This window comes from Rhinopithecus roxellana, chromosome 21 (genome assembly GCF_007565055.1).
Source record: "Rhinopithecus roxellana isolate Shanxi Qingling chromosome 21, ASM756505v1, whole genome shotgun sequence".
Lineage (NCBI taxonomy): Eukaryota > Metazoa > Chordata > Mammalia > Primates > Cercopithecidae > Rhinopithecus > Rhinopithecus roxellana.
This window is the reverse complement of record NC_044569.1, coordinates 60,124,096-60,133,139: the sequence shown is the minus strand read 5'-3', so window position 1 is coordinate 60,133,139 and position 9,044 is coordinate 60,124,096. Positions and strand designations below refer to the sequence as shown.

The 9,044-nt window shown below is 38.2% G+C and overlaps 1 long non-coding RNA gene across 1 annotated transcript; it reads right to left on the bottom strand.

The window, feature by feature from the left end:
- Positions 1-675: 675 nt before the first annotated feature.
- On the bottom strand, positions 676-8,608 carry LOC104663137. Its single transcript, XR_748100.1, has 3 exons — positions 8,436-8,608; positions 5,250-5,359; positions 676-910 (listed from the first exon to the last, which is right to left on the bottom strand). It is a non-coding gene; the product is annotated as an uncharacterized LOC104663137 (long non-coding RNA).
- Between the last annotated feature and the right edge of the window lie 436 nt (positions 8,609-9,044).

Below are 9,044 nucleotides of genomic sequence, written 5' to 3'. Positions count from 1 at the left end.
AGCATACAGAGAAATCACATGGTTTTTTCTTTCCATTTGGATTTTTAGTTTGTAGGCTTTCTACACAGGAGTTCATGGGTACGATGCCAACTCTCACAGACAACAAGGATTTATTGTATTAATAATCTGCAAATTATGGATTGCAAAACCAAAGACATTTGGGGATTTCATTGAATTTCTACCAAAAAAGATGCCTCCATGCTGAGGTTTTCAAGTTTTTCACTGTGCCCAGTTGAAATTAATTATAAACTATACATCTATTTGCATATTAATTATGAAAACACACCATGGAATATATTTAGGATAAAGTACAGCAGGAAAAGATGGCAATTTATGAATACTGTGTACCAAATCAAATGAAACACCCAACTAAGAGTATTTTCCAAAAATAGACTTTAAAATATATCTCTTCAATGCTATAGGAACTCAGTCCATTCAAATCCACAAACAAAAAGTCCATTTGCTAATTTCTTGATTTCAGATTTTTTGGGACAATATCTACTTGAACTATGATGGTAAACTAATTCCAAAATTAACCTGAATTTTTAAAATTTTTTTACTGATAACCATAACCATGGTCAAATCTGTTCTATGGATGTGGCTCCACAAATGTGGGTCAAAAAATATGAATCTAAAAATTGAATCCATAGTCAAATAAGTTGTGAATATGCTTAGTTTTTAAAAATGAATTCTCTTATTACATATTACCTTTGATGTGCCATACATTATTTTAAGTATTATGCAAAGTGTTTCACAAATTTCTCTGACCAGGGAACACTTTTCCACAGAGCATCTTCCTAGACCAGTGTTCTTTGGGAAATCCTGGGTCTGATGACTTGCCATTGTTGTCATGTGTCTCCATTCTCTGGTTTCTTCTTGGCTTCCTAGGTTCTGCCACTGTGGCCATCACCTGGGATTGGAGAAAGGCAAATGGAATAGACCCACTCAGAATTACAGTCCTTGTTTATTTCATCAGAGGCTGGCCTAATACTCATTAGCATTAGCCCTTTCTGGCTAGAGCTTCATGTCTCACTCACTGTCTGTTCACTTCTGACCTGAAACAATGGGACTGCAGAAGACAGAAGGAAAATATCTGGTGGTCAGGCCAACTCTGTATACCCCATGATGAAGATGTTTTCCATAGGAGTTCATTGTCACAGGTGAAATTTAGTAGCCGTAGCCAAAGATTTCTTAAGCCTTTCTTCCAATCAGTGTGCCACAGCTATTTGATATGTCAGTCTCAGCAGATGAGTTCTGGGAAGAGTCATCCCTTTCATGAGCAAAGGGAGAATGGAAAGGGAAATGGTCCAACTCAAAGAGGGGAAAATAAAAGAGAGAGGGATATAACGTTTTTTAAGCTTCTAGTATGTAACCAGCACAGTGCCACGTGATGTGTATACCAATTTCAGTTCCAATCCCCATATTAGGACTGAATTTTAAAAGGCTACAGAAGTTAAGAAAAAGAAGAAGAAAGAATGATGCGGAAGCTAAATGAATATTTCTGTCTCAAGGAAAGAGCTGAGACACCTCTTCCAGAATTCTACCTGGGCCTTTTTCTGTCCCTTTCCATGGGACAGCAACTTCTCCCTTCATTCGTATTTCAACCTCTTTTCTCCACTTCTTTCCTTCTTGCGCACTAAAAATCCAACTCCTCATCATCAACCCACCACCACCTATGTTTATTCACATTAAAATACCCTCATGCCCCTAGGTTTCCACTGCCTTTTACACTCAGCTCTCTGCAATCTGACTTTGGCTCCACCATGCCATACCCAGTTTAACCAGTAGGATCATCAATAACCTTTCAACAGTCAAATTCTAAGGGAAATATTAAGTTCTCCTCTTACTTGAAGGCTGCGTCACAACTTGCATTCTTGACACTTTCTTCTCTCCTGATTTATTACAACTGCTCCTTTGTATTTCTCTTAACACTTTGATTCTTTCTGAATCTTCTTACCTAGTTTATCTTCCTTCTCCTCCTCCCTTTAGATGTTGGTGCCTCCAGAGTTCCTGTTCTTATCCCTCTTCTTATTTTACATACTGTCTTTGGCTTATCTCATCTACTATTCTCTCTCTAATCTTCTAATCATTACAAGTTCCTATTCTACAAATGTTGATGCCTTTTGGGTTCTGTCTTACATTTTCACATGTTTGCTGGATATTGCCATGAGGAAGTTCCCAAGGCAAACCCATTTTATTTCCCCTCAATTTTTTTTCCTCCTTCAAGAATCCTGTCCTGAATTCAATGGTACTTTATTTGCCCAGTTACCCAAATCAGAAATCCACAAGTCCTCCCCAACTCCAATTCAGCTTTCAACTGCCTCTCCTCTCCCAAGCAAATCTGATCTTGTCTTTAACACACAATCTTTAAACACATACAGGGCTTTTCCATTGCTTGCACTTTAAAAAGCAGATGTCTTGTATGGCACTCAAAGCTCTTTAAAAACTGGCTCTAACCTATGTTTTCAGTCTCGTCTCCCATCATTCTCATTCCCAAATTCTCATCATGATTTGCATAACTTAAATCATTCTTCCCTGCTGGTAGCTCCCTAAATATTCTGGATTTTCATTCATCTTGGTGCATTTCCTGAGGATTGCTTTCTTGAACATGACCTTTTTATGTGTATTCTTCAAGATCTACCTCCTCTCGGAGAAACTCTCCCAGTTTTCTCCTTCCTCTTGTCCCGCAAGTCACTCTGAGTTCTTTCTGAACCATTATCGGGAGTTCTAGTGTAGGGCTTCTTACATTGCATTAGAATTATTTGTCTGAGTGTCAGCTTCTCAACCGGACCGTAGACATTCTTTCCTCTGCTCCTTTCTGGCCTCCAGCACAGGCTGACACAGTGCCTAGTTACATGCGTCATCAATTGAAACCTCTCCCTTAACCCTGGTTGTCTCAAGTGTCACTGATGTCCAAATAATATAGGTGTATCTCTCCCTTTTACCTCTTCTGACTTACCTCATTACTCCTTCTCCTTTGTAGTTAGTAGACACAAAATGTGGGTAACTTGCATAATTTCTCTATGCTTCATTTCCTTTATCATTAAATGAGAAGAATAACAGGACAGAACTCAACCCAAGGACTTGTTACAACAAGGATTCAATGAGAAAAAGCATGCAACATTTTAGCACAGTGCCTGAGTTATAATATATGCTCCATAAATATTAGCTGTTGGTGTTGCTATTACAAAAGGAAGATTTTTTTTTTATGATTCAATGTTTTATTGTTGCCTATAGCAAATTAAAAGTTATTCTTACTCATGTTTTGTTTTACCCTTTTTTCTATTGCCTTTATTGGATTTGTATTGGCAATACCATTTAGCATGGAAATTTCATTTTAGATTTTATTCATGTGCATTGGTCATTTTGTCTACCCAGTATTTCTACATCTTTTCTTTGGTATGAGCATTCTAGCTGTCTTTTGAGAAATTACTATCCCTACATTTTATGTGATCCTCCTAATGGACTTGTTAATCACAGTGTCCTCCTAGCTACATCTTCCATTCACAAAGTAGGGACATGACATGGCCTAAGCCAGCATAATCTCTATTCTAGAATTTTGTCACAGGACCAAATATACTGATACTAACTCACTCATAGTCAATATTATATGCATCTCAGAAGGGACTTAAGCTCTCTATGTTCTGTTGCTTGACTGTTACTTTAATTGTGGGAGTTTTTTTTTTTTTTTTTTTTTTTTTAGACGGAGTCTCGCTCTGCAGCCCAGGCTGGAGTGCAGTGGCCGGATCTCAGCTCACTGCAAGCTCCACCTCCTGGGTTTAGGCCATTCTCCTGCCTCAGCCTCCCTAGTAGCTGGGACTACAGGCGCCCGCCACATCGCCCGGCTAGTTTTTTGTATTTTTTAGTAGAGACGGGGTTTCACCGTGTTAGCCAGGATGGTCTCCATCTCCTGACCTCGTGATCCGCCCGCCTCGGCCTCCCAAAGTGCTGGGATTACAGGCTTGAGCCACCGCGCCCGGCCTAATTGTGGGAGTTTTAAGTTCACTATCTTTCTAACAAATTAATTCTTTCCCTTAAGTTGGGCCAGACTGTTATTCTGTGGCTTTCAACAAAGTAACCATAGCAGGTAAAACATTGCTCAGCTATGTCAACACTGAATGAACTATCTTTTGAGCAAGTGAGAATTGGAAAGTAGAAAGTAATTCAAAAAAGCATGAGACATAGTTCTGGTTTAAAAGGGATTGCGATTCAAATAGGAAGAAAAAACAAATATGGATAGAAATTAACTCAGGAACAACTAAATGATAAATGGGGACAATTAAGTATTAGGTTAAATCATATGCAATTTCTCTTTTTGTAAGTAAAAACACTATTGCAATTTCCTGTGGGTTAATGTAATGGAATTCTAATGGAACATAAGAAAAGAAGGGAAAAACAGAAACAAAAACAAGATGAGCACTCTGCAATGGGAAAGCTCCATGTAGGAGGTGAAACTTAAGCTGGACCTAAACATGTGGACAGGCTTTGAAGAAAAGGAAGAGGATTTAGTTGGAAGGAAGAAGTGAATTAGGAAAGGCATAGAGATAGAAAAAAGCATTCACCTTGAGGATCAAAAAGGAGCTCAGCTTGATGTCAGAAAAGGACATGTTTGGGAGATCGGTAGAAAGCATGCAGGGAGAATTGCACGAATAGCTGTAGTAGATAGAATAATGGCACATAAAGGAGTCTGTGTCCTAATCTCCAGGATCTATGAATATGTTAGGACACAGGATAAAGAGGAATTAAGGTTGCAGATGGAATTAAGATTGCTAACCAGATGACCTTAAAATAGAGGGATTATCCTCGTTTATGCTGTTGAGCCCAATGTGTCACAAGGGTTCTATAAGTAGAAGAGGAGGCAAAAGAGAAGTTTGCAGCCAAATGCTGTGAGAAGGACTCCATCCACTGTCGCTGGCTTTGAGGATAGGGGGATGGCACCACAAAATGAGAAATGTGAGCAGCGTCTAGAATAGGAACAGGGCAGGAAATGGATTCTTCCTTCCCTACAGCCTCTGTAGGGAACACCTCTCTGCCCAAAACATGATTTTAGCCCAGGGAGATCTGTGTTCGACTTCACACCTATAGAACTGCAAGATACTTATGGTATGTTGTTTGGAGCCACTAAGCTTTTGACAATGTCTTACTGCAGCAACAGAAAACAAATATAATGATATTTAAAACAATTAATAAAAAAAAATAAGATAAGGCTACTGACCAGTTAGAATGAATGCCTAACCAATCAAAAGTACCTGCTAAATATCAGCTCAGAGTAGATGGGATATAGCCACTTTACAGAGGGCTTTGAACTCGATTCCATGGGGAACATGTAGTCTATTGAGGTGTTAGGTATGAATGTATTCTGGCAAAAACAATAAGATCAAATGGATGTTATCAGTGGCCTCTCTAACACATCTCTGTCCACACTGGAGTAAATTTTCATTTAAAAGTTGCCTGGTTCAAACATACCAGCATTTTTTAAACTCTGTATGATTCACCTGTGGGACCTGCCAGATTATTTTGTTTGATTATTTTTGCTTAAATTATTAATGCAGCAGATAGTGTTGATGTTTATTGCTCATACTAGGCACAGTTCTTTGGCAGTCACTTTTCTCAGCAAGAGAATCAACTAAATGGAAAAAAATTAAAAATTCATAACACTTAAAGCCTTCTTTTTTGTATAAGTCATAAATTAGATGGAAGAATGGAGTTTTTTCCTCTTTCACCAAAACATGAGATGAAATGGCAGAGATTAGAACATCAATAAGGGACCACTTCTGAGTCTAAAAGTAAAAAATGATGAGATTACTTCCAGGAAGTTCTGTGGCTTACTTTGGAGGGTCGTCCTAGAAGAAAGGCCGAGTTTGTCACTTTTCTTCTTCTTTTCTTATACACAGTCAATAACTCAATCTTTTCTTGTCCCAAACTATTTAATCCTATTTACACCATTAGTGATTAGAAAAATGCCTTCCAAATTAAAAATAAAAAAGAAAAAGCTACTTTTGTGAATGAAACTCTCATACATTGGAATGTATTTAGTCTGTGGCTTCTATGATGTGGTGCATGCCACATATAGATTTCTGTGTGTTTGACTATTAAAAAGAAAGCCACATGGTGTAAGAGATAGGGCAGGGGCTTTAGAATCCAATGGAGGGGTTTCAAATTTTAGCTCTTTCATTTACCAGTCATGCCATTGGAGCATGTTAGTTGATACCTTTAAGTGTCCTGCATATAAAATCAGGATTTAAAAAGCTCTTAGCAGGCTATTAAGAACAAAGTTCACATGTATATAGCTTACTATGTGCCAAGTACTATTCTACTTTTTACACCAATTAGCTCATTTAATTCTTACAACAAAACCATGTGCTTGATACTATTTTACAAATGAAGAAACCCAGCCTTAGAGAGGTTTCTTATAATTTGCTTAAAGTCTCACAGCTAGTAAGTGACAGAGCTGGGATCTGAACCCAGGCAGTCTGACCCCAAAGTCTATGATCTTAACTATTTAGTCTAATTACTGGTTTCCTTCCTCATTTCTTATCTGAAGGATTATACAGGCAATATTCAGCTTAAAAATAGGTTCTATTTTAAAATTGCCTTTGAAATTGGTGATTTGCCACTTTGAATTTGTTTTACCCCAAAATTGTGCTACCAAAATCTTAAATCTATTCCAGGTTATTAACAAGAAACAAACATATAAATAAAAATCTAACCTTTAATGGAAATAAAATATTATATATTTGTAATGCTAAAGAAGAAAAGCACCATAGAAGATAGTATAAATGACACATGAAGATAGTATAAATCATGAAGATGATTGAACATTTGTAGCCCTCAATTATCTTATTTGTGAAAGATCCTAGCTGTCCCTAAGATCCAAATTAGATGAGAATAAGGAAGTAAATGGAAGTTGTGGTGGGAAATCTGAAGGGGGAGTTTAGGGAGCATGAATACACTCAGAATTTGATGATGTGGGCTTTTATTTTGTTTAATTTCCCTTTAAAATGTATAAATTTCCTTTCCCTTCATATAGATTCACCACCAGCACTACTCTAACTATTTTTCTTCTTGAGAAAGAGGAGAGGGAAAGCAAGGAAGAGGAAGAGAAAGAGAAATAGATAAAAACATGGTCAAGTAGAAGAGTCTGTGGTGAGTTGAGGAACAAGACAAGATGGAGGTGATAGTTGGAGAAACTGAGGATGCACATGGAGTAAGAGGGAAGTGGGGGTAAGAGGGAAGTGAAGTAAGACAACACAAAAGGCACCAGAAAGATGACTGAACATTTGCAAATCCAGACTCTCTGTTAAGTGCATCCATATCAATAAATTTAATTCAATCCAATGTTACATTCCATCATCTAACACCCTTAGAAGTCATTCCCACACATATGCTAGGTTTCTATCATTATAAATTAACAAAATTTTATTTGTTTTTGTGTAGTAGAAGCTAGCTCTTTCCAGATCAGACTTTGTCCCCCTGGCACTTGCTGAGAAACGATCTTGGTTATAGGTCTAGAGATAGTAAGTGGTAGTTGGGGAAAGTTTTAAGGAGAATAGACATTCTCTTGCAAGGCAGCTGCCCCAGTGAGATTATTACAGGGTCTTCAAGCAAAGGGAAACTAGTCTTCTCAAACTGAGGGGAATAAGCTGCTTCTACTGGGAAGGGAGGCTCATAGCCATTTGGCGATTCAAGATTTTCAGCTTTGAGTCAATTGATCCAGATGCCACATCCAAAGAGTCAAGGTCCCATCTCTCCCCAGTCAATACCCTAAATTTCACATAAGAAGACTGGTGAGTCTGTGTAATTTTGCAATCCACATAATAAGAATCCGAGTTTGATTTTCAATTAAGTCAGCTCTGCAGTTATAGGAAGAGAGTCTTTAGGAGCAGCCATAGCAAAAGCTTTCTAGTTCTCTCACTATAATTTGAGCGTTTAAAGCCCTGAACTTGTCATTGTCCTCCTATAAGTCCCCCAGTTCATTCGAAGCAGCCCTCATACCTCATTGTTATTGAAATCATCATCACTGCCATCACTGCTACCATGAAGGCCAAGTTCAGCAGCTATTTGGTCCCCTAAGGCACTGGTTCAATTGGCACTTTTATCACAATTAGTCACAATTAGTCGAGATACGACTGCATGCCATAAAATACTGATATTTCATTTCCAGGAGCAGGGTGCAGCATTGCACTCAAGCCCAGGGATTTAAACCAATCCCATAACTCCATTTGGAGGACCTTTCTTCTGGGACTACTCCTAATATAAGTACTGTACATTCAGGGTCCATGAGAGAAATAAAAACCACAGTGGGAATTTCAGCTGAGAAATTTTGTAAAGGAATTTAGAAAATTCAAAAACAAAAAGGCAATCTAGCCAGAGATCTGGCAGTTCAAAGGAGGGGCCAAATGGAGAATGTGATGCAGACCCAGCAGAGGAAGTACCTGGATGCTGCACTTCTTTAAAGGGGTATGAGGAAGCTGGTTCTTTGTGCTAGAAGGAGTGGGACATGCCATTCCCAGAATAATGCTATTGGAAGAGCTTAGACCCTGAAGGAAGAAGTCTCTTTTCTTCTCCTGGCTTTCTTTCTCTAGTATCGTCTATTGGAGGAACCTAACTGGAAATAAAGGAAAAATAGTTTTCAGAGTCCTGGTTGCAATATCATAGGACAGATCATAGAAGGCCAGGTTTGGAATGAAAGACAGCAACTAAATCACTGCACCATGAGTGCAGGGTGAAGGAGTTGGCAGCTACATGTAAGGAGCGTATGTGGCCAAATCATTCACATAGTGTCTGTATTTACATAACTATAGTCATGGACTAAGATAATCAAACCATTAATCAAACCAATGTAGCCAAATTGATTTAAAAATTTATTTGTACCAAACTGATAAACTACTTTTCTTCATTTGAAATTGTTTTGGAGATATGCACATCAAGCGTACAAAATCTTCCAGCCTAGTCTAAGATGAAGAAAAAATATCTGCTGCCATGATTCCCCATGGGCAACTGATAGACACCGTGAGTAACAGGACTTGGATTTCTGAACCTTT